The sequence below is a fragment of the Cetorhinus maximus genome, chromosome 28, assembly GCF_964194155.1.
Source record: "Cetorhinus maximus chromosome 28, sCetMax3.hap1.1, whole genome shotgun sequence".
In the NCBI taxonomy this organism is placed as follows: domain Eukaryota; kingdom Metazoa; phylum Chordata; class Chondrichthyes; order Lamniformes; family Cetorhinidae; genus Cetorhinus; species Cetorhinus maximus.
Genome location: NC_135906.1, coordinates 8,969,756 through 8,997,165, shown reverse-complemented (window position 1 = coordinate 8,997,165; position 27,410 = coordinate 8,969,756).

Genomic DNA, 27,410 nt, shown 5'->3' with positions numbered 1-27,410 from the left:
TGGATACCCTCTAGTGGTAAATGTATATACAACAGCCTTAGGACAAAATGCACATTGCAATTTTCAATACACTACATTCCTTCCTTCCTTAGTAAATGAGAGGCATAGTGTGTTTCAATGGTTTGTTTCCATAAGCATAAGAAATAAACTCAAGCACCATGTGAATATTCAACTTCACCAGTAACATTATTACATATTCTAACTTTTCCATCAATTTAACAATGCACTCAGTCACATACAATGAGATGAAAGATTTGTTCAACAGCTGAAAATAGCTCACTTCGTAACTTAATCACTTAAGTATGATGGACATTTTCTTGCACGTGAGTGATGAACAGTGTTCACAGGAGTTGAACTTATGTGTGGTAGTTACTGTTGGCAGCTACAGAGCTCTGTAGCTCTGAAGAAGGGTCATACGGACTCAAAACGTCAACTCTGTTTCTCTCTCCGCAGATGCTGTCAGACCTGCCGAGTTTTTCCAGCAATTTTCTGCTTTTGTTTCAGATTTCCAGCATCTGCCGGATTTTGCTTTTATCAGCAGCTCTGGACTCTGACAGCAACAGTGATCTTGCTTACTCCAAGAGCTCTGACAGACTCCTGTCTTTCTCCAGTGCTTTTCAGCAGAGTTGACCGGTTGATAAAGAATTGTCTATTATTATTGTTATTGTGATTTATGTGAACTCCCAGAAGGTATTTGATGAGATGCCACACGAGAGACTATTAGCAAAAATGAGACCGTGTGGAATTAGAAGCTTTGGTAGGGAATTGGCCAAGAGGCAGGAGACTGAGATTGGGATAATGATTAATATACATTAATTGGCTGGTAATGCCTCCCAGGGATCTGTACTGGGGCCTGAGGTTTTCACTGTGTTTATCAATGAGTTGGATGAAGGAATGGAGAGGTGTATATCCAAGTTTGATGTTGACTCTAAGTTAGGTGATACAGGGATTACATCCAAAAAATGATGGACAGGAAAAGAGTCTCTGCTTCATCCAGCGAGTCCCACACAACTGTGATACCTTGTGCATCATATATGTATATGATACACTATAATACACATTTGTATAGCGTTTTATATATATATATATACACACACACATATACATAATATATACACACACTATTTTATATATATATATATATACATGCATGCACACTATTATATATATGTTTATATATATAATATATACTATGCATCATATATCTATACCCCCCAACCTACCCAAATACATGTGATCGCTGAAAGAAATATAAAAAAAGCTACAAGCCAAGGCCAAATCAGGAAAAAAAACCTGGGAAGTTCCTCTTGGACTCAATTCAATTGTTGAAACTAGTCCAGGACATTACTCTGACCTGGAATTCCCCTGAACTACTTGCCTTTTTAACAGGTGATCACTGACCAAAGCAAAAATATGTCACTCGAAGGAATCCAGTGAATGACTGCCCACCAGCAGAGGTTCCCAATTCTCCAGATTCCCCGTAACTCCCTCCCTAACAGCACTGTGGGTGTACCTACACCACATGGACTGCAGCGGTTCAAGAAGGCGGCTCACCACCACCTTCCCAAGGGCAATTAGGGATGGGCAATAAATGCTGGCCCAGCCAACGACGCCCACAAATTTTAAAAGAGTTAAATTATGAAGACAGGTTGCACAGAAACGTATTCTCTTGTTGAAGTTGAAGGGGTGACCTCATAGAGTTATTTAAGTTGATTAAAGCAGAGGGAAGAGAGAGAGAAACTATTCTCTGTGATGGGAGAGTCCAGGACAAGGGGGCTTGACCTTAAAATTAGAGTTAGGCCCCTCAACGGTGATATCAGGAAGCACTTACTCACACAAAGTGGAAATTTGGAACTTTCCCCACTAAACCACTTGTTGAAGGTAGGGGGCCAATGGAAAATTTCAAAACTGAGACGGATAGATTTTTGTTAGGTAGCTCCGGTCTGGTCTATATGTGACTCCTGACCCACGGCAATGAGTTTGACTCTTAGCTGCCCTCTGGAAATTGCCGGATAGGCCACCTGACACCAAGTTAGGCATCGGAAAGGGCAAAGGCCCAACCTTCCTAATCCACCGTGTGAAATTCTCCTCACTAACATTTGGGGGCTCATGCCAAATTTGGGAGAACTGATCCACAGACAAGTCAAGCAACAGCTTGATATAGTCACATTCACCAAATCATACCTTATAAAGTACCAGACATCACCATCACCATCCCTGTACCCCCGGGCAGGACAGGCCCAGCAGAGGTGGTGGTGGCACAGTTGTCTACAGTCGGGAAGGAATGGCTCTAGGAGTCCTCAGTGTTGGATCCAGACCCCATGAAGTCTCTTGGCATCAGGTCAAACATGGATAAGACAGCATCCTGCTGATTATCAGCCTACTATACCCACCCCCACCCCCACCGCACAGCAGATGAACCCCAGTATCATCTCCTCCATGTTGGACACCACTTGGAGGAAGCACTGAGGGTGTCAAGGGCACTGAATGTACACTGTGTGGGGGACTTCAATGTCCATCACCAGAGTGGCTCGGTAGCACCACTACTGACCGAGCTGGCTGAGCCCTAAAGGACATAGCTGCTGGACTGGGTCTGCAACAAGTGGTGACAGATTCAACCAAAGGGAAAAACATACTTGACCTCGTCCTCACCAATCTACCTGTCTCAGATGCATCTGTCCATGACAGTATCGCTAGGAGTGACCACCACACAGCCCTTGTGGAGGTTAAGTCACATCTTCACATTGAGGATACCCTCCATCGTGTTGTGAGGCACTACCACCGTGCTAAATGGGAGAGATTCAGAACAGATCTAGCAACTCAAGACTGGGCATCCATGAGGCGCTGTGGGCCATCAGCAGCAGCAGAATTGTACCCGAACACAATCTGTAACCTCATGGCCCGGCACATCACCCACTCTACCATTACCATTAAGCCAGGGGATCAACCCTGGTTCAATGATAAGCGCAGGAGGGCATGCCAGGTGTAGCACCAGGCCAACTAGATACGTGGTGCCAACCTGGTGAAACTGCAACACAGGGACTACAGGCATAATAAACAACGGAAATAGCAACAGACAGAGCTAAGCGATCCCGCAAGCAATGGGCCAGATCTAAGCTCTGCAGTCCTACCATATCCAGCCATGAATGGTGGTGGACAGTTAAACAACTAACCAGAGGAGAAGGCTCCACAAATATCCTCAACGATGGTGGAGCCCAGGATGTTAGTGCACAAGACGAGGCCAAAGTGTTTGCAACCATCCTCAGCCAGAAGTGCCGAGTGGATGATCCATCTCGGCCACTTCCGGAGGTCCCAGTATCACAGATGTCGGTCTTCAGCCAATTCGATTCATGCCACATGATATCAAGAAATGGCTGAAGGCACTGGATAGCGCAAAGGTTACGGGCCCACAGATTTTTCTGCAGCCTGACTAAGAAAGAAAGGACTTACATTTCTATAGTGCCGTTCACAGGCGCATGACATTGTGAAGTGCCTTCCAGCCATTGAATGCACTTTTGACGTGTAGTCACTGTTGTAACTTAGGGGAACGCGGCAGCACACAGCAAGATCCCACAAGCTGCAGCTGGGTAATAAAGATGATCTTGTTTTTAGGTTTTGGTTGAGGGAAAAACGTTTGCCAGGAAACCAAGGACAACTCCTGCGCTGTTCTTTGGAATAGTGGCAGTGGGCCCTGAGATGGATCCTCAGTTTAATGTCTCATCCCGTATGGTGTCCTCCCCCTCCCCCAACAGTGCAGCACTCCCTCAGTACTGCTCTGGGAGTATCAGGCTAGATGACACCGTGATGCATGTTATTCTCTGTGGGCCAAACGGTGCAAGTAATCTCATGTTATACACATCACAAAAACAATTATCTGATTGTTATCATATTGCTGTTTGTGGGAGCTTGCTGTGCACAAATTGGCTGTTGTGTTACCTACATTACAACAGGTGACTGCACTTCAAAGGTAATTAGCTGTAAAATGCTTTGGGACATCTTAAGGCTGTAAAAGGCGCTATATAAATGCAAGTTCTTTCGGTCCTTGTAATTGTCCCAAACTCCTTGATTCGATCCCAGCCTGTAACCCACTCCTGAATACAATTCCACGCCCGTCTTCTTCAATGAGACTCCAACAATCTGGGTGCTTTCAACTCCTTAAAGGCTCTTCATTATCTTTGAACAGCTATTCCTCAGGTTCCTCCAGCATTAGTCCCTCCTCATCAACCCACATCCTTGTTCTCAATATCCCTCATTTTAGATGCTGCTCCCACATTCCCATCACTAAAACTGCCTCCAACAAACATGGCTTCCTGCTTTCCTCAATAACTCTAAACTCTATAAAGCCTGAGGCCTTCCTCAGTGATGATTAGTGGAGGTTGCTCCCTCTGTCTCTCTCTCTCTCTGGACAGTATGCAAGGCTGAGTTTGTCTTATGGACAATCGTTCAGTCACTCCTGATCTCCAACCACCTGCTCTCTCTCCATCATTTCCCGTCCCCTTTCTCTCTGTTTCCCTGAGGTTGTCCACTTGCACTGGGGTGCAGTTCCCCGCTGCTGTGGCCTGAACCTCACTGAAGTGTGGGTCGTCCACTGGTGGTCGGCTGACCTTGTAATCCAGACACCAAAGCCCATTGACAGCCTCCCTCCCTCGGCCCTTAACCAAAACAGGTTAATGCAGATTGCAACCTGAATCTTCCTAACGATAGCCAACAATTGACAGCGCCACAGCCATGCTTGATGCTGAGGGCCTCACACATAGACACACGCACAGACACACACACACACAGACACAGGCGCACAAATGCAGACACAAACACATGCATTGACACGCACACACACCCATAACACACACATACATTGACACACACATGCAGACGCACACATTGACACACAAACACTGCCTGCAACAGGATGCCATACACTAGCAACCATTTTGTGTACAGGCCCCCATGAGTGATGGTCAGTTAATCTAATTCGGTAGAGGGAGGGGGTGCTAAGTGGAAGAACAACCAGTCCAGACATCAGCATCTCACTCGCGGACTGCACTGAGAGAGTCAGCCTCTGGGGTCTGGAGCAGGAGCTTCATTAAGGTTGCCAACCCTCCCGGATTGGCCGGGAATCTCCTGGAATCGCCATTAATCTCCCAATGGCCAAAGAAAGCCTTCCGGGAGATTTGAAACCACAACATCAGTGGTGAGGGGGTCGGACTGGGCTTGCCAAGGCAGAGTGTTGTTCTCTCTGTGCCACCCCCGATGCTGGTGGCTGACACTGGGGCTCGCTTGGGAAGTCTGGGGCTGCACCGAATGTTCAGACACTCCCGCCAGCCGCTGATTGGATACAGCCGCTTCCGGCTGGAAAGTGAAACATTGTGGAGGCTCTGATTGGTTACAGCAGCTCTCACACTTACGACCTTTAAATGGGCGGGGCAGCTGGGAGTTTACAAATGGGATCCTCCTTTACCCAGGGCAACAAAAACCAAGGGAGAGGGCTTATTATCAGAATAACTATGGGATGTGTGTAGCTATGGGATGCGTGTAATTATGGATGTGTGTAGCTATAAGATGTGTGGAGCAATAGGATGTGTGTAGCGATGGGGTATGTGTAACCATGGGATTTGTGTACTGTGAGATGTGTGTAACTATGGGATGTGTGTAATTATAGATGTGTGTAACTATGGGATGTGTGTAATTATGGATGTGTGTAACTATGGGATGTGTGTAATTATGGATGTGTGTAACTATGGGATGTGTGTAATTATGGATGTGTGTAATTATGGACGTGTGTAACTATGGGATGTGTGTAATTATAGATGTGTGTAACTATGGGATGTGTGTAATTATAGATGTGTGTAACTGTGGGATGTGTGTAATTATAAATGTGTGTAACTATGGGATGTGTGTAATTATAGATGTGTGTAACTATGGGATGTGTGTAATTATAGATGTGTGTAACTATGGGATGTGTGTAACTATGGGGTGTGTGTAATTATGGATGTGTGTAACGATGGGATGTGTGTAATTATGGATGTGTGTAACGATGGGATGTGTGTAACTATGGGATGTGTGTAATTATGGATGTGTGTAACTATGGGATGTGTGTAACTATGGGATGTGTGTAATTATGGATGTGTGTAACGATGGGATGTGTGTAATTATGGATGTGTGTAACGATGGGATGTGTGTAACTATGGGATGTGTGTAATTATGGATGTGTGTAACTATGGGATGTGTGTAACTATGGGATGTGTGTAATTATAGATGTGTGTAACTATGGGATGTGTGTAACTATGGGATGTGTGTAATTATGGATGTGTGTAACGATGGGATGTGTGTAATTATGGATGTGTGTAACGATGGGATGTGTGTAACTATGGGATGTGTGTAATTATGGATGTGTGTAACTATGGGATGTGTGTAACTATGGGATGTGTGTAATTATGGATGTGTGTAATTATGGATGTGTGTAACTATGGGATGTGTGTAACTATGGGATGTGTGTAATTATGGATGTGTGTAATTATGGATGTGTGTAACGATGGGATGTGTGTAATTATGGATGTGTGTAACTATGGGATGTGTGTAATTATGGATGTGTGTAATTATGGATGTGTGTAACGATGGGATGTGTGTAACTATGGGATGTGTGTAATTATGGATGTGTGTAACTATGGGATGTGTGTAATTATGGATGTGTGTAATTATGGATGTGTGTAACTATGGGATGTGTGTAATTATGGATGTGTGTAACTATGGGATGTGTGTAATTATAGATGTATGTAACTATGGGATGTGTGTAATTATAGATGTGTGTAACTATGGGATGTGTGTAATTATGGATGTGTGTAACTATGGGATGTGTGTAACTATGGGATGTGTGTAATTATGGATGTGTGTAATTATGGATGTGTGTAACGATGGGATGTGTGTAATTATGGATGTGTGTAACTATGGGATGTGTGTAATTATAGATGTGTGTAACTATGGGATGTGTGTAATTATGGACGTGTGTAATGATGGGATGTGTGTAACTATGGGATGTGTGTAATTATGGATGTGTGTAACTATGGGATGTGTGTAACTATGGATGTGTGTAACTATGGGATGTGTGTACTTATGGATGTGTGTAACTATGGGATGTGTGTAATTATGGATGTGTGTAACTATGGGATGTGTGTAACTATGGATGTGTGTAACTATGGGATGTGTGTAATTATGGATGTGTGTAACTATGGGATGTGTGTAATTATGGATGTGTGTAGCTGTTGAGAGTATGTAACTATTGGTCCTGAAACAGTGTCACTGGGTGTAATGACCCTTTCTTCCAGCAGATGGATTGTTTTCTAGATATTTATCAGCCTGTTCTATTGCTGAAACTGCAACTGGAGGTTTAACTATTGCAAGCCAAACATTCGGCAACTAAAGAATACACACCAAGGCATATATATATATATATATATATACACAGACAGATAGATGTCAGGATATTGGGGTATAAATGAATGCTTTGTCTTGACCTCGCAGGCGCCCCCTCATTGAATGGACAGCTGGTCAGGTGCTGTGTCTAAACACTCTCCCAGAGACAATGAGATTGAATGCTTGTCTCTCTGATTTACTCTCTTGTCCCTACCATGGGTGTCAGTGAGCAGCACTGTCCATAGAATGGTAAGTCCCCTGGTGATCCAGGGACTGTTTCCCAACCCAGTGTCTGGCTACACCAGCTAGGGGCACTAGGACTTTTAGATAGTTTAAGGGTCACTATCACTATCTGCTTGTGAGAGAGTCCACAGTGAATGGTCAGCTTCCTCAAAGCAGCTCACTGCTGGCAGGGCCCCAATACTCTGATACACTGATATCCTGATACCCCAATATTCTGATACTCCCAATACTCTGACACCCCATTACCCCAGTATCCTGACCCCCCCAATACGCTGATACCCCAATATCCTGACACCCCCATGTTATAGTCTTGATTTTCCAGACAGGTTTCTCATAACAGTGAACTTTATTTACAGGACTTCAGCAGCAGTTACATGCTTCCATCAAGATCCACAACTAGGCACAAACTCCACCCCTAAGGTTCCCCGTGCTTCAGGCTGATTCATTCACACTGTCATGTGATACTACACAGTACAATGAGTCTTAAAGCCACAGTTACTGCATTCCTTAAAGCTACAGTTACTACATTCCTCCCCCTTTAATTTTTTTTTCCAATTTGTATTTACAAAAGCAACTACATTCATGACATTACAAATATATACACAGGTTATGAAATTATAAGTTCAGTCTCTCATGTGGTTTCCTGATCTGGAGGGGGGAACATCGTAGCTCCACATCTTTAGAATCTCTTACTGAACCTTCATTTTCTGGAACCACAGCAGCATCAGGTACCTCCTTAGGCCCAGATAGTTCAGTGTTACCCACTCCGACAGAGACAGCTGGTATGTCTATCCTTGGTTAATCAATCACAATGGGGTCCACAGGTTCTACAATGGTTACAGGTGGAACGTTGGTTTGTTGGGGTATCTCCCTTCTTCTCAAATGCTCCACATGTTTTCAGGTGATCCGGCCCTCCTCTTCTACGTGTTACGACAATGGTCTGGTCACAGAAACTATCACACCAGGTAACCAACTCGATCCGCCACTGAAGTTTTGTATAAATACTGTTTCATTCTTGCTCTCAACTATGCAAATCATGAGTCACTTCTTGATTCCCTCGACTATTCTCTACTTTCTCCTCCAAATTGGGAAGCACCAGGCTTAATCTCATGCAAAGACGTCACTTCATAAGTAACTGTGAAGGTGTTGAACCTGTAGTAGTGTGGTGGAGAGGGGGGGTTGTTCATTGTCTTTTCTGAACCATCTCCCATCTTGTCGTCTCCTGTCTACCACAGAGTTTAGTCTCGTCCTTCATTTTGACTTCACAGTTGGCCAGACTTCTCTCAACTTGGTTCAGTTCAGGGGTTGGGCTACCCATGACTTCATCACCCACTTGCCTTTTGGAAAGTTCCACCACTTTTCCTTCCAAAGCCTCTTTAGCTTCACTCAGCCGATTCCTCAGCTCTTCTGTCTCCTTCTTGTGTCTTTTGGCTTCCTCATGGAACCTTGAACTTTGCTGGGTCTTCCCTGATAACTGGTTCTTCAGTTTGTTCAAAGTGACGTTAAATTCATTCTGCTCCCCTTCGTAATTTTCCAGAGGTACAAACTTTGGCCGGAGGGATCCTTGGCATGTGTGAAGGTCTTTCAACAGGTTTTTCCTTTTCTTTGCGAATCTCACTCGTTTCGCCTTGAATTGTGTAATTCAGCAGAGTCTCCCTGAGTTTCTTCTGCTGTTCTCCCCTGCTGCTGTTTAAGACAGTCTTCATTTCCTCAGGTTGCTGAATGGCTACACACCCCTTTCGCATCCTGTTGCCATCCTTGGACTCTCCAGGCTCTTCCTGAAGAACCTTGCCTTGCTCCTTTTCCAACTCAGGAACTTTTCCGGCTTCCTTTTGAAATCTCACTGGCTAATCAAAGTTAATTTCCCTCAACCAATCATGACCTAGAAGGCTTGGCCCTTCACCTCCCACTACAATTGCAGGGACATGTCTTCTCGGCTCGGCACCGTGCTGGACCGCATGATCCACTCTGACCAGTCCTACACCGTCCCGGACCGCACAATTTATGATAACATCCATCTGGTCCGGGACATAATCCACCATTCCCAGAGGGCTGGTCTGTCGAGCGCCTTCCTGTCCCTTGATCAGGAGAAGGCGTTCGACAGGGTGGATCACGAATATTTACTCGGGACTCTGCGAGCATTCGGTTTCGGGACGCATTTTGTCGCCCGGATCCGACTTCTGTACACCGCCGCGGAGTGTCTAGTGAAGGTTAACGGGTCCCTGACGGCGCCCCTTCGCTTTGGGAGAGGGGTACGTCAGGGCTGCCCCCCGTCTGGCCAGTTGTATTCTATTTGCGTGGAGCCTTTCCTGCGCCTCTTGCGGAGGAGGTTGTCGGGATTGGTTCTGCGCGGGCCGGGCATCGGGGTGGTCCTTTCGGCATACGCCGATGACGTGCTCCTAATGTTTAGTGACCCGGCTGACCTGCGGAGGATGCGCGAGTGCCAGGAGGTCTACTCTGCGGCTTCTTCTGCCAGGATCAACTGGGAGAAATGTTCTGGACTCCTGGTCGGCCCGTGGCAGATGGATCCCCTACCCGAGGAGCTCAGGCCTTTCACCTGGAGCAGGACCAGCATCCTCTACCTGGGGGTCCATCTCTGCCCTGCCGAGGAATCCTGGCCGGCCAACTGGCAGGAACTGGAGACGAAAGTCACCGCTCGCCTGTGGCGCTGGACAGGACTGCTCCGAGTGCTGTCTTACCGGGGTCGAGTTCTCGTCATAAACCAGCTGATCGCCGCCATGTTGTGGTATCGGCTGGTCACTTTGACCCCTCCCCCGGACTTTGTCGTAAAAATCCAGAGAATGCTAGTCGACTTCTTCTGGGACAAAAGATTGCACTGGGTCGCTGCTGAGGTTCTGAGTCTCCCAATTAGGGAGGGCGGTCAGGCGCTAGTGTGCCTATGCACGCAGGTGGCGACTTTCCGTCTTCAGACCCTGCAGCGATACCTTTACGTCGAGCCTCCTCCGAGATGGTGTGCCCTGGCGACGTATTTCTTCTGCCAGGTGCACGGCCTGAATTATGACGTGCAGCTCCTGTTTATAGAGCAGAGGGGCCTCGGTGGCTCCTTCCAGGTGTTGCCCATCTTTTACCAGGACCTGATCAAAGTCTGGAACGTGGTCGCCTCGCGACGCAGCTCTCCCCCGTCAGGAGTAGCGGCTATCGTCAGAGAGCCGCTGCTCAGGAATCCACCCCTCCGTCCCTTTCAGTGGCTGGCGGAGAGGAGGGCTGTGGCTGCCGGTGTGACCAGGATCGGGGACGTGCTGGGTGGCGGAGGACTGGGCTGGATGCTCCCGCAGGAGTTGGCACACCGCGCGTCAGTGAGTGTCCAGGTCGCAGCCGATGCCATCCAAGACCTAAAAACGGTCGTGCTCGGACCCGAAGTCATTTTAGGTCTCGAGGTGGCCCAGGTGCGCGGTGATCTTCCGGCTGAACGTTCCCCTGTTCGGACGGAATTCCACATTGGCCCCAAGCCCCGAACCCTCCCTCGGGTGCCGGTGCCCCGCAATAATATGAGCCACCTCGGGGACATGCCCTCCGTGCAATTTGGCACGGTGCGGAGGGGTTTTCTGTACGGACTGCTGCTGCACACCTTCCATTTTCTCGCCCTGGTCCGCCGCCCGGACACGCCCTGGCGTGCCTTGTTGCCGTCCGGCGGTGGAGGCCCCCGATGGGAGGCCCTGTATGGAGGAGTTCTCCCTTTTTCTATCGGGGACCTGGGTTGGAGGGTGTTGCATGCAGCAGTCCCCTACAATAGGAGGATGTTTAGGTTCACAGACTCCCAGGACACATGCCCTTTTTGCGGTCTTGTGGAGTCCGTGGACCATGCATATATAGGATGTCTTAGGCTGCACTCCCTTTTTAGTTATTTAAAAAATCTTTTATTACTATTTTGTTTGCACTTCAGTCCCACGCTCCTGATCTACGGACACCCGGTGCGGAAGGGGGTCGGGAAGGAGGAGGACCTCCTCGTGAACCTGCTCCTGGGCCTGGCCAAGTTGGCCATTAACAGGTCCAGGCAGCGGGCGATCGAGGGGGGAGTCCCGCCCGATTGTTTGCCCCTCTTCCGCGGCTACGTTTGCGGCTGGGTGTCCCTGGAGAGGGAGCACGCGGTGTCTGCTGGCACCATCGAGGCCTTCCGTGCCCGGTGGGCACCGCGGGGACTGGAGTGTTTTGTTGACCCCTTTAATCACATCTTAGTTTGATGTTTGTAAGGTTCCTTTAAAGTTTTTCCTTGATTTCACAGCTGACCTGACTTAGGGGCTGTGCTTGATTTCTCCCTTGTTTTTGTTAATTTAGTTTATTGTTTTGACTCAGAAGAGTTACAATTGCAGGGAGCTGTGCTGCCTGGTGCTTGTAATAAACAGGTACAGTGGTATTACCTTTCACTTGTATGGCTTCACCAGTATACGTTTTCAATTTGGCTGATGTCTGCTCCATATTCAATTGTTGAGTATCTTTGTTTAAATATTTGAATGTGTGCTCCCTCACTACAGTGACTTGATTCACTTCCATAATTGAAGGTTTTCCATTGACCTGCAGAGTAACAGTGATTGGCTCTGTTTTCCCTACTTTCACATTAAATAGAGAATAAATATCGGAATTCGTGGTTTCTGGTGCTTCTACATTAGGTACTTTGATCAGTTCAGTTTGCTGCCTGGGAGTCTGTCTCAGCCTTGCTTTACATTGCTTCATGATGTGCCCTCTTTTATGGCAATAATGGCACTCCACCTCTTTAAAACAGCAAATTTCAGGGACATGGTTACTTCCACATCGTAACAATTCATTTTCAGATTTGCCGCTGAGCTGTACATTTTAAAAATTTTTGGGTGGCAGGGACTGTCTCCCGCTTTGCGGCTGACTCCCTGGTTTTGGCGCCACACCTGGCGGCCTGTTCCTGCCCTAACTGGAAAGCGGCGCCATTTGCACACCCCATAAGACCTGCGAATCCCGCTCGGCGCTTTCCATCGCAAGCTCCATTTCCAATGCTCTTTTAAAACTGATATTTACTTCAGCTAATAACCATCGTTGAACGGCACCATTGTATACGCTACAGAACAAACTATCCCTTAACATGTTCTTAGGGTCTCCCCGAAGTCACAATGTGCAGTTAGCTGTTTCAGCTTCGCTACATACGTTGCTGTGGTCTCCCCCGGGGCTCTTACTCTCGAATTAAATTTGATCCTCCGCATGATTACGGAGTTGAAAATGACCCTTTATGAGGTCTACCATTTCGCTGAAGGTCTTCAAATCGGGAGCTTTTAGGGCCGTCAAACTGTGGATTAAATTATAAGTTTTACTCCCACAGACACTTAGGAGAATTGCTTTCCTTTTTTCCTCTATTTTGTTTGCTCCGAAAAAGAAACTGAGGTGTTCTATACATTGACTCCAGTCCTCTGTGGATGATCCTGCCAATAAGTGGCATACTCAGTGAGTATATTTTGCCTTTCTTCTGTTTTTTTTTAATTCATTCATGGGATGGGTGTTATGACACAGCAGTTGGTAAAGGCTGAGTTATTTAAAATCCCAGAAGGAAACTTTAAACAACTGTCATAACCTATATTTTCAATTGGTACGTTTTGAGTTGCAGCTCTAAATTCAGGAATCAGACCACCAGTTCTCGAGAGGTTTTTATATCAAACTAAATGAAACATTTATTACTTTACAACAAATTAAACACAAACACATGGCTACAAATTACTGCTGTCATAACTTTTTAACAAATTCCCAAATTAATCTCCACTAAGGTAACAATAACCAATAGACTTAACCAGACACCAGGCAAAGCATTTTCACCTTATGAATTGAAAATGAGGTTGCTTTCAATTTGGTTCCTTTGCAGACAGTTGTAGGCTTACAGGCTTTGATCTTACATGCCTCTGACCTGCGCAATGAAACTGCTTTCTGTTATACCCAGCCTTTCTCTTTGAATATAAATTTTCATTGTATCGCCAGGCCCTTTGAACTCTTTTCATAGTACCAATTCTATTAGTAATATAAACATTGCTTGGTGTCTCCTAGCTAGGTGCAAGATTTCACTCCCACTCTTGAATGCTCTAATCAAAATACAAACGTAAACCTCTGTTTACCTCTCAAAACTACTATACATACATAATATACATCAAAGCACCCAGGCTTTAATCCAATTAACACACGCACAGACTAAACCTCTATTAAAAAAATAATTTCCAATAACATCTCTTCCTGACATGTGGGCATCACTGGCTAGGCCAACATTTATTACCCTTGTTTAGAGGGCATTTAAGAGTCAACCACATTGCTGTGGATCTGGAGTTACATGTAAACCAGATAAGGACAGCAGATTTCATCATTAGTGAGCTAGATGGGTTTTTACAACAGTTTTGTGGTCATCATTACACTTTTAATTTCAGATTTTTATTGAATTCAAATTCTACCATCTGCCATGATGGGATTTGAACCCAGGTCCCCAGAGCATTAGCCTGAGTTGCTGAAATACTAGTGACAATACCACTACACCATCATCTTTACAGGAAATGTGATACTCATATTCACTGGATGAGGGACAGCTCAGGAACCAATTTATCCTCATTCCCAGTTGTTATGGACTTGAGTTTCCAGGCAGGTATCTCATAAGAAACAGTGAACTTTATTTATAGGGCTTCAGCAGCAGTTACATGCTTCCATCAAGATCCACAGCTAGACACAAAACCCCACCCCTAAGGTTCCCCGCACTTCGGGCTGATTCATTCACACTGTCACGTGATAATACACAGCACAATATGTCTTAAAGCTACAGTCACTACATTCCTTAAAGTTACAGTCACTACACCCCAATACCCTGATGCTTTGATACAGCAATATCCTGATAACCCTGATACCCTGATACACTGATAACCCATCATCCCAATATCCTGATACCCTGATATTCAGATACACTGATACCCCAATATCTTGATACATGGACACCCCCAATACCCTGATACCATGAGACCCCAATACCCTGATACCTGATACCCTGAGACACAGACACTCCAATTCCTTGTTACTCCAATAGCCAGATACCCAATATCCTGACCCTGATACCCTGATACCCAATGACCCAATACCCCGATACTTCGATACACTAACACTCCTATACCCTTATACCCCATACCCTTGATTTGTCAACTCTCTCTTGATGGAGGGAATCTAACCCTCACACATGTCACTTATGTGGCGTGAATGTTACTTGCCACTTATCAGCCCAAGCCTGAATGTTGTCCATGTCTTCCTGCATTTGGACACGGACTACTTCAGAATCTGAGGAGTTGCGAATGGCTATGCAGTTTGGGCAATCATCAGTGAACATCCCCACTTCTGACTTTATGATGGAGGGAAGGACACTGATGAAGCAGCTAAAGATGGTTGGGCCTAGGACACTACCCTGAGGAACTCCTGCAGTGATGTTCTGGGACTAAGATGATTGACCTTCAACAGCCATAACCATCTTTGTCTCCACTCCTACCAATACCACATGTATCTGTGACAGGCAGATTAGCAAGGGCGCTTGGTGAGGGCAAGGTAAAATAGGTTTTCCCCTCTTGTTGGTTCCCTCGCCACCTCGCACAGGCCCAGTCTGGAAGATATGTCCTTTAGGACTCGGCCAGCTCAGTCAGTAGTGATGCTATCAAACCACAATTGGTGATGGACATTGAAGCCTCCCAGCCGGAGTACATTTTACATCCTTGCCACCCTCAGTGCTTCCTCCAAGTAGTGTTCAACTTGGAGGAGAACTGATTCATCAGCTGAGGGGGTGTGGTCGGTGGTAATCAGGAGGAGGTTCCTATAGCGTAATGGATTAATAGTTATGGTAATGAGTTACAGATGTATATCGTGATGTAACAGTGCCATCAGCAGTCATGTGTTAGAGACAATGTAAAATGGATGAAACTGTCTATGCTCATGAGAGACATATCTACTCTGTAGCCTATCTTGTATATGGTGTTAATAAAACAGTTTGAAGTAACTACCTGAGGCAGACCAGAGTTACTCAAGATAAGATAGGCCAGGTGACCAACATGGTAGCAGCAGTGGTGACACCAATCTAAAGGGTTGGTGCCACCAACAGGACACCCACAGTGAGACAGCGGAAGAAAACCTGTTAGAAGCAAGAATCTGAAAGCCACCTACGAAGGAGGCATGCTGGACAGCAGTAGTGACATCAGCGTCAGGCCACCAGTCACTGCCCCTACCCTGCCCATTCGAAAGTCTCAGGGGCCTGCAGAGAGGCAACAATGGAAATCCTGGGGAGGAAACATCCTAAGGTATTGGGCAGCTTCGGGTTTGCATACCGAAGAGCAGAAACGCCAGGTCAGCTCATTCCTCTATGCCATAGGGCCTACTGCCGACACTGTACTCTTGAGATAGAAGAGATAGAAGGGACCTCTGCAGATTTTGAAACTGCATTGAAAGTATTCAAAGCACGTTTTATTGCGAAATGGAACCTTAACGCCAAGCGAGCAGTATTCAATCAGAGATCCCATAGACCAGGGGAATCCATTGAATTGTTTCTCACTGAACCATGCAGGTTAACTAGTTGTTGCAAGTATGGGGCATCGAGTGACAAACTTATTTGCAATCACACTGTCGTCAGAGTCCACGACAAAAAAGCTGTCAGAGTTTTTACAGACAAAAAACAAAGGACCTAATACTGGATTGAGTGCTTCCATCCATTAGGCAGGCCGGACTTAAGGAGCAAAATTGGCCGCTCATCCGTCGATGCACCGAGTCGCTTTGGCCCAAAGGCCCTGCCCTCTCACAAGCCCACCGAAAGGGACAAAATAGCGCAAAACCCCACAGCAGCCATCTTGAGCTGCTTACGCTGTGGGACAAAGAAGAAGCACAGGCACCAAGATGGCCCAGCAGGGGGCGCCGAGTGTTTCCTGTGCAGGGAGACAGGACACTTCGAGCAGTTCTGTAAGTCGAAGAACTTTAATAGAGGAAGAAGACAGGAGGATATTTATGAAATGCAAACTATTCAAGAAATTGGAAGTAACGACAGACACAAAATTACAAGAGTTCCTAGGGGAAGTAAATGGTCATGATATTGGTCAGTTACAGTGTAAGTTAGAGGATTTAACACTGACACCGGAGATTTAAGATTGACACCTGAGCTGGTGTTACAATACTCACTGATCATCTGGACTGGCTCCAGACAATACCCCTCTATCCATCAGACATTAAATTGCAAGATCCAGGTGGCATAGATCTTACAGTAAAAGATCGGCTAATCACCACCCTTTGCTACAGGGGGCGACAGATTATTGAGACCCTCTACGTTCTCTAAAATCAAAGCATATCTTTAATGCATGGAGATGTCTGGGAAAAGCAGAGGACGACCTACCACAGGACAACTGGATGCCTTTCATGGAGGAATTTCCAAAGTCACGCGGAGAACTGGTGGAGTTTCATCCTACAGCAGCTGGTGAGATTTATCCATTGAGCAGCAGACTCGCTCTCCACTAGACACCATCCACCAGACCCCGGCCGGACACTGAGATCGAGGATCTCTCGCTTCTTTTGGGAGCTAGGCCGGAGGATGCAGATACAGAAGACACTGCAGCAGACGGGGGCCATTTGCATTTGGACTTGGGTTGGCTCTTTCCTGAAGAAGGTTGCCAGAAAGAAGCTGTAGCAGCGAGTGATCTGTCGGAAGATGAGGTCCTGGAGGTTGGCAGATTGGAATCTACTACGGAAGCATATGAAGCCTCTGGTTTCTCTTTGAGGAGTCATTGTGGAAGAGCAGCATTTAGATCTTCGTCCCGCTGGACCCATCAATGCAATGCCCCGTATATCGCTGGTTAACCATGAAGAGAGGTCCAGAGGGAACAAAATACTTGATTCCACAGAGGAATTGCCAGAGCGTTGGTACAGCCTATTAGCTTGGGTGAAAGTAAGTTGATGCCAACACTTCAATCTCATCAGAAAATCTTCCCCCCAATAAAAGTGTCCTTCAGCGCGGAAGCTGAGGCCAAATATTCAGAGTTTCTACAGCTTCAGAATCCTGTACAAAAATTTTACCCCAATGTCGTTTAGGAGATTCGTTCCATTGCTGAAAATCGTGTTTTCTTATCTTACAGTCTTACCATTGCTCATGGCGGGGTAAACTCGCACACTCAGGAAAGTGTGGCAACGTTACCACTGCCTACAGAAAGTCGTTCCTGAAATGTCTTCGGGAAACCATCTCTTCTTCATTCCCCGCAACGTCTACAGGAATTTTGTTGCTCTTCTTTTCCTCGCCCAGATTTGTTCGAACACCAGGATGAACGCCTCCCTCATCCTCGATGCAGCAGCGAATAATTTAGCTGTGCAACTCTTTGTTGGGGTTGAAGCTACCTTGTCACCTCAGGTCTTTCCCCAGAGTGTTGTGAGGGGTCCGAAGTTTCCTGAGTGAATGCTAGACCATTCTCTCCCTGTTCAAGAGAGAGCAAGTGCCGATGTCCTTCAGTCTTCTCTCTTGGACCAGTCTTTCTTTGAGAAGTGTCCATGGTCTTTACAGTTCAGCGGTCTTGAAGACCACACTCTGGTTACCTGGAGAGCTGCTGTCCCGTCGATGATGATCTCCTCCAGGGAACAGAAGAGCACCCGCATGTCTCCGAGATATCCTCCCACAGAGCCGAGGACACTGTGGGAGACGGAATCCCTCATAACAGTTACTTGGGATTGGTGGGGGAGGGAACAGTAGGAAGAGGAGTTGGATAGAATCTGTAACAGTTAAAGGAAGTTACAGTAAAATAATGTAAATAGTTTAAGAAATAGTTAACAGCCTTATTAAAGAAGTCAACATTATACTTGGGGGAGGTGTAGTATAATGGGTTAACAGTTACGGTAATGACTTGGTGATGTATATCATGATATAACATTGACATCAGCAGTCATGTGCTAGAGACTCTGTAGAACAGAGGGAACAATCTATACTCATGAGAGACATACCTACTCTGTAGCCTGTAATGTATATCGCGTTGACAAAGCAAATTGAAGTAACAACCTGAGTCATCCAGAGTTACTCAACAGGCCACGCAACCAACATGCAAAACAGTTTCCTTTCCCATGTTTAGCATCATGCATGAGATTTCATGGGCATAAGAGACAATGTTGAGGACTCCCAGGGCAACTCCCTCCCGACTGTATACCACCATGCTGCCTATGCGACAGGTCATACCCAGGGGTGGCGATAGAAGATTCTGGGACATTGGCTGCTGGGTATGATTCAGAGAGTATCTTGACTCGCCTGTAAGACAGGCTATCCCAATTTTGGCACATGCCCTCCAGATGTTAGTGAGGACTTTGCAGGGTTGGGTTTGCTGTTATCATTCCAGGTGCCTAGGCTGATCCGATAGTCTCACGGCCACCATGACTGAGACTAGCTTTTAATTTCATATTTTGTTATTTAAGTCAATTTAAATTCCACCAGCGGCGGTGGGTGGGATTATGAACCCATGTCCTCAAAGCATTACCATGGGCCTCTGAGTTACTAGTCTAGTAACATTACCACGAGGCCACCATCCCTCACTGTACAGCATCGGGTTACAGTACTTATATGGATGAAGGCCATTCGGCCCATCTTGTCTCCATTGGTTGACGAGTAGCCATCCAGCCTACTCCCATTGTCTTGTTCTTGGTCAATAACTTTGTATGTTAGGGCACCTCAAGAACATATCAAAGTATTTTTTAAATTGGGGACAGGTCTGTCACTGTATAACACTGGGTACAGTACTGGTGGGGACAGGTCTGTCACTGTATAACACTGGGGTACAGTACTGGTGGGGACAGGTCTGTCACTGTATAACACTGGGGTACAGTACTGGTGGGGTCAGGTCTGTCACTGTATAACACTGGGGTACAGTACTGGTGGGGACAGGTCTGTCACTGTATAACACTGGGGTACAGTACTGGTGGGGACAGGTCTGTCACTGTATAACACTGGGGTACAGTACTGGTGGGGACAGGTCTGTCTCTGTATAACACTGGGGTACAGTACTGGTGGGGACAGGTCTGTCACTGTATAACACTGGGGTACAGTACTGGTGGGGACAGGTCTGTCACTGTATAACACTGGGGTACAGTACTGGTGGGGTCAGGTCTGTCTCTGTATAACACTGGGGTACAGTACTGGTGGGGACAGGTCTGTCAATGTATAACACTGGGGTACAGTACTGGTGGGGTCAGGTCTGTCACTGTATAACACTGGGGTACAGTACTAGTGGGGACAGGTCTGTCACTGTATAACACTAGGTACAGTACTGGTGGGGTCAGGTCTGCCACTGTATAACACTGGGGTACAGTACTGGTGGGGACAGGTCTGTCAATGTATAACACTGGGGTACAGTACTGGTGGGGTCAGGTCTGCCACTGTATAACACTAGGTACAGTACTGGTGGGGTCAGGTCTGTCACTGTATAACACTGGGGTACAGTACTGGTGGGGTCAGGTCTGTCACTGTATAACAGTGGGTACAGTACTTTTTTAATATTCATTCATGGGATGTGGGCTTCACTGGCTGTGCCAGCATTTATTGCCCATCCCTAGTTTCTCTTGAGAAGGTGGTGGTGAGCTGTCTTCTTGAACCACTGCAGTCCATGTGGTGTAGGTACACCCACAGTGCTGTTAGGGAGGGAGTGGCAGGATTTTGACCCAGCGACAGTGAAGGAAGGGTGATATATTTCCAAATCAGGATGGTGAGTGACTTGGAGGGGAACTTCCAGGTGGTGATGTTCCCATCTTTCTGCTTCCCTTTTCCTTCTAGATGGTCATGTGCGTGGGTTTGGATGGTGCTGTCAAAGGAGCCTTGGTGAATTCCTGCAGTGCATCTTGTAGATGGTACACACTGCTGCTACTGTGCGTCGGTGGTGAAGAGAGTGAATGTTTGTGGATGTGGTGCCAATCAAGTGGGCTGCTTTGTCCTGGGCGGTGTGAAGCTTCTTGAGTGTTGTGGGAGCTGCACTCATCCAGGCAAGTGGGGAGTATTCCATCACACTCCTGACTTGTGTCTTGTAGATGGTGGAGAGGTTTTGGGGAGTCAGGATGTGGGTTATTCGTTGCAGGATTCCTAGCGTCTGACCTACTTTTGTAGCCATATTATTTATATAGCTAGTCCAGTTTAGTTTCTGGTCAATGGTAACCTCCAGGATGTTGATGGTGGGGAATTCATTGATGGTAATGCCATTGAATGTCAAGGGGCAATGATTGGATTCGCTCTTGTTGGAGATGGTCATTACCAGCACCTGTGTGGTGCGAATGTTACTTGCCACTTGTCAGCCCAAGCCTGGATATTTTCCAGGTCTTGCTGCATTTGGACATGGACTGCTTCAGTATCTGAAGTGTTGCGAATGGTGCTGAACATTGTGCAATCATCAGCAAACATCCCCACTTCTGACCTTATGATGGAAGGAAGGTCATTGATGAAGCAGCTGAAGATGGTTGGGCCGAGGACACTACCCTGAGGAGTTCCTGCAGCGATGTCCTGGAGCTGAGATGATTGACCTCCAATAACCACAAACAACTTCCTTTGTGCTCGGTATGACTCCAACCAGTGGAGAGTTTTCCCCCTGATACCCATTGACACCAGGTTTGCTAGGGCTCCTTGATGCCACACTCGGTCAAATGCTGCCTTGATGTCAAGGGCAGTCACTCTCACCTCACCTCGGGAGTTCAGCTCTTTTGTCCATGTTTGAACCAAGGCTGTAATGAGGTTAAGCGCTGACTGGTCCTGGAGGAACCCAAACTGGGCGTCAGTGAGCAGTTATTGCGAAGCAAGTGCTGCTTGATAGCACTGTTACTGTCACTGGTGGGTACAGGTTTGTCACTGTATGACACTGGGGTATAATACTTGTAGGTATGGGTCTGTTGCTGTATAACACTGGGTACAGTGCTGGTGTGTACAGGCCTGACACTGTATAACACTGGGGTACTGGTGTGTAGAGGTCTGTCACTGTAAAAAACTGGGGGACAGTAATAGTGGGTCAATCACTGTATAACACTGGGGTACAGTACTGGTGGGGACTTGTCTGTCACTGTATAACACTGGGGTACAGTACTGGTGGGGACAGGTCTGTCACTGTATAACACTGGGGTACAGTACTGGTGGGGTCAGGTCTGTCACTGTATAACACTGGGGTACAGTACTGGTGGGGACTTGTCTGTCACTGTATAACACTGGGGTACAGTACTGGTGGGGACTTGTCTGTCACTGTATAACACTGGGGTACAGTACTGGTGGGGACTTGTCTGTCACTGTATAACACTGGGGTACAGTACTAGTGGGGACTTGTCTGTCACTGTATAACACTGGGGTACAGTACTGGTGGGGTCAGGTCTGTCACTGTATAACACTGGGGTACAGTACTGGTGGGGACTTGTCTGTCACTGTATAACACTGGGGTACAGTACTGGTGGGGACTTGTCTGTCACTGTATAACACTGGGGTACAGTACTGGTGGGGACTTGTCTGTCACTGTATAACACTGGGGTACAGTACTGGTGGGGACTTGTCTGTCACTGTATAACACTGGGGTACAGTACTGGTGGGGACAGGTCTGTAAATGTATTACACTAGAGTGGAGCATTGAGAGACTCAAGGAAATTCGACGATAATTTGTGAATTCTCTCTCTCCACTTAACCCGAATGTTTCTGAAGGCAGTATTGCTGATTCTTGGTTGTCTGAGCAGCTCTCCTGCCTCTCACTGGATGTGGTGCCTCACAGCGTTTCCCCTTGCTCAGTTGGGAATTGTAAATCCACAAGGCCACAATAGTCGGTCCTGGCCGGGCTGTTCAGCAACAGGATGCATCGCAGGATGGCCTGTCCTGCCCAGTTGCGGAAATACCTCGAGTCCGGGGCTTCCACCGGACTCTGCTCAGGCGCGTTGTGTGACTGTGAGGTGAGATGTGGTGGTGTGGGGGCACGGAGTGGGGTGGGGATGGTGGTGGGGGGTTAAGCGTTGGTGATTTCATTTTCCCTGTCTGTACCAGCTCCGTATTGTCCTGTTCCTCACGTCTACTGCAGGAAAGCGAAGGCTGGAGTGGGAAAACAATCAGTCGTGTCTGAGAGAAACCACCACATCAATCCAGCTTCACTGGGCGGCCAACTTCCAATATATAATCCCATTTCTTTACGAGAATTAATTCTGTATTAATAATAAATCAGAACAAAGGTCAGACCAATTGGCTCTAACTCACTTCAGGGCAGGGGCTGTACCCAGTACAGGCGCCATGAGGGAGTATATTTATAATATACACAGCCATTTCATTTAACATCACCTCCCTCGCTATTTCAATTTAGCAAATTAGAACTCCAATTGTGCTCTGGTGGGTCTGAACCTCGAGAGTATTCAGCAGCAGGTCAGTATTTTGCATAATTAATGTGGTAATGAATTAATATTCTATTTACTTGCTGTAAATTTTCAGCAGTCATGAGTTTCTCAGGGCAGCTTCACTCATTTATCAAATTTACAATTACCAGCACAGAGGGAGGCCATTCGGCCCATTGTACCTCTGAGAGAGGCCTGGAAAAGCTGATTGATTGGTTCCTCACTACCTTACCACCCCCCCCCCCCCCCCCCACCCCCCCCCCACCGCCCCCCGCAAGCTCGTTTTGCTTGGAAAATTTTTCCTTTCCAAATACTTATCAATTCCCTTTTAAGAACGTTACTGACCAAATTAGCTTCAGGCTGTGCGTTCCAGATCAGAACAACTCGCTGCTTCGGGACACTTTTCCCTCACCTCCCCTCAAGTACTTTTGTCGATTGTTTTTAAATTGGTGTCCTCTGGTGATTATTTTTATTATTCATCCACGGGATGTGGGCTTCGCTGGCTGGGCCAGAATTTATCGCCCATCCCTAATTGCCCTTGAGAAGGCGGTGGTGCTGAGCTGCCTTCTTGAACCGCTGCAGTCCATGTGGTGTAGGTACATCCACAGTGCTGTTACGGAGGGAGTTCCAGGATTTTGACCCAGCGACAGTGAAGGAACGGCGATATATTTCCAAATCAGGATGGTGGGTGGCTTGGAGGGGAACTTCCAGGTGGTGGTGATCCCATCTATCTGCTGCCCTTGTCCTTCTAGATGGTAATGGTTGTGGGTTTGGAAGGTGCTGTCTAAGGAGCCTTGGTGAATTCCTGCAGTGCATCTTGTAGATGGTACACACTGCTGCTACTGTGCGTCGGTGGTGAAGGGAGTGAATGTTTGTGGATGTGGTGCCAATCACACGGGCTGCTTTGTCCTGGATGGTGTCAAGCTTCTTGAGTGTTGTGGGAGCTGCACTCATCCAGGCAGGTGGGGAGTATTCCATCACACTCCTGACTTGTGTCTTGTAGATGGTGGACAGGCTTTGGGGAGTCAGGAGGTGAGTTACTCGCCGCAGGATTCCCAGCCTCTGACCTGCTCTTGTAGCCACAGTATTTATATGGCTAGTCCAGTTCAGTTTCTGGTCAATGGTAACCCCCAGGATGCTGATAGTGGGGGATTCAGTGATGGTAATGTCATTGAACATCAAGGTGGTGATGGTTAGATTCTCTCTTGTTGGAGACAGTCCTTGCCTGGCACTTGCACGGTGCGAATGTTACTTCTGCCAGTGGAAACTCTTTCTCCTTAAGGGGATTCAACACCACTCCACAGGCTCCTAATCCAAGCTGATCCTCTAGTGTGGCATTCCGGGTGTGCTGCAGTGTCGGAGGTGCCGTCTTTTGAATGTGATGTTCAACTGAGATGTCTGCCCTCTCAGATTAACGCAAAAGTACCCATGGCACTATTTCTAAGACAAACAGTTCTCCCTGGTGTCCCGCATCAATATTTATCCCTCAGCTAGCATTACTAACAATTTGTCTTGTTGCTGTTTATGGGAGCTTGCTGTGCACAGACTGCTGACTGTTTTTCCTGCAGTCACTGCACTACAACAGAACTTCATTTAGTTTTAAAGTGCAATGGGAGGTCCCGCGCACGTGGAAGGTGCTATACGAATGCAAGTCTTTCTTTGTCAGTTGATCAGGCGGTAGAGAAAGCCAGGCTCCTGGTCCTTGGAGTGTTTACCTGGCAGGTTTCTTAAACTGACAAGCCTGGAAGGTCACGGGTTTGGCCACAGCAAGTGAGTTGGACCAAACCGTGCCAAGCAGTGGGTCTGGTAGAATTTGGCCTCAGTGTCCCTGTGGTAAGGAGGGGCACTTAACTGCTGGAAAATGCGCCTTGTGTTGGCATCGGCCTTAACTGCGATGCCTCAGCAGTTGAACGGTCCACAGATATGAACATACGAACTGGGAGCAGGAGTAGGCCACTCGGCCCCTCGAACCTGCTCCGCCATTCAATAAGACCATGGCTGATCTGACTGTAACCTCAACTCCACACTCCCACCTACCCCCGATAACCTTTCACCCCCTTGTTAATCAAGAATCTACCTAGCTCTCATTTGTAAGTATTCAAAGACTTTGCTTCCACCGTCTTTCGAGGAAGAGAGTTCCAAAGACTCACGACCCTCTGAGAGAAAAAAATTCTCCTCGTCTCTGTCTTCAACGGGCGATCCCTTATTTTTAAACAATGACCCCTAGTTCTAGATTCTCCCACAAGAGGAAACATCCTCTCCATATCCACCCTGTCAAATCCCCTCAGGATTTTATATGTTTCAATCAAGTCGTCTCTTATTGATGGATAATGGCTGCTTGGGTGACACAGGTGATGACACTGTCCCTGTATGGAACCATACACCAGCAAACAGTTAATAGCTGGTGGTGACCAGGAACCTACCATGTTTCAGGAGTAACATGATGGAGGCCTTCAAGATTAATGAGGGTTATGATGAGGTAAATAGCGAGACATTGCTCAGAAAAATTATGAAAGGGGAACTTTCTTCCACTCAGAGCGAAAGGCAGTCAGAGTGTGGAACTCTCTGCCACAAGATACGTTGATAAGAACATAAGAAATTAGGAGCAGGAGTAAACCATCTGGCCCCTCGAGCCTGCTGGGCCATTCAACCAGATCGTGGCTGATCTTTGACCTCAATGTCACTTTCCCGCCCTATCCCCGTGTCCCTTACTGCCCTAAGAATCAAAAAAAAGCTTTCTACCTCAGCCTTGATGACTGAGCATCCACAATTCTCTGGGGTAGTGAATTCCGAAGATTCACAACCCTCCCAGCAAAGAAATTTCTCCTCGTCTCAGTCCTAAATGATCGAGCCCTTATCCTGAGACTGTGGCCCCCATGATCTAGATTTGGCAGCTGGGCTATCGGTGTCTACATTGTCAAGCCATTCAGAACCTTATCAGTTTCAATCAGATCATCTTCATTCTTCTAAACTCCTGAGGCTATAGAACCATTTTACTCAATTATCTTCACAGGAGAACCCCCTCACTCCAGGGACCAATCTAGTGAACCTACACTGGACCAATTACACTCCAATCCAAGTATATCCTTCTTTAAATATGGAGACCAAAACTGTGCACTGTGCTCCAGGCGTGGTCTCTCCAAAGCCCAATATAATTGTAGCAAAACTTTCTTATACTTGTATTCCAATCCCCTTGAATAAAGGCCATGACATTTGCTTTTCCAATTGTCCTGTACCTTCATGCTAGTTTTCTGTCTTCCTTGTACATCCAAAAATTAGACAGTTTCCCCGGACATTTAAAAAAAATCCTGCTTTTCTACTTTTCCAAACAGCAGAGAGTTTCCCCCCTGATTCCCATGGACTCCAGTTTTGCTAGGGCCCCTTGATGCCACACTCGGTCAAATGCTGCCTTATTGTCAAGGGCAGTCACTCTCACCTCACCTCGGGAGTTCAGCTCTTTCGTCCATATTTAGACCAAGGCTTTAGTGAGGTCCAGAGCTGAGTGGCCCTGGCGGAACCCAAAGAGAGTGTTGGAGATCAGGTTACTGGTGAGTAAATGTTACTCTAGACCACACCTTCCATCACTTTGCTGCTGATCAGACTGATGGGGCGGTAATTGGCCGGGTTGGATTTGTCCTGCTTTTTGTGGACAGGACATACCTGGGCAATTTTCCATATAGCTGGGTTGATGCCAGTGTTGAGCTGTACTGGAACAGCTTGGCTAGGGGCGCGGCAAGTTCTGGAGCACAAGTCTTCAGTGTTATTGCCAGAATATTGTCAGGACCCATGGCCTTTGCAGTGTCCAGTGCCTTCAGCCGTTTCTTGATATCACGTGGAGTGAATTGAATTTACTGAAGACTGGCATCTGTGATGCTGGGACCTCTGGAGGAGACCGAGATGGATCATCCACCCGGCACTTCTGGCTGAAGATTGATGCAAATGTTTCATATTTTTGTACTGATGTGCTGGGCTCCCCATCATTGAGGATGGGAATATTTGTGGAGCCTCCTCCTCCAGTGAGTTGTTTAATTGTCCACCACCATTCACGACTGGATGTGGCAGGACTGTAGAGCTTAGAACTGATCCATTGGATGTGGGATCACTTAGTTCTGTCTATCGCTTGCTGCTTCTGCTGTTTGGCACACACGTAGTCCTGTGTTATAGCTTCACTAGGTTGACACCTCATGTTTAGGTATGCCTGGTGCTGCTCCTGGCATGCCCTCCTGCACTCTTCATTGAACCAGGGTTGATCCCCTGGCTTGATGGTAACGGTAAAGTGGGGGATATGCCGAGCCATGAGGTTACAGATTGTGGGCGAGTACAATTCTGCTGCTGCTGTTGGCCCACAGCGCCTCATGGATGCCCAGTCTTGAGTACTACATTTGTTCTGTATATGTCCCATTTAGCACGGTGGTACTGCCACACAACTTGAT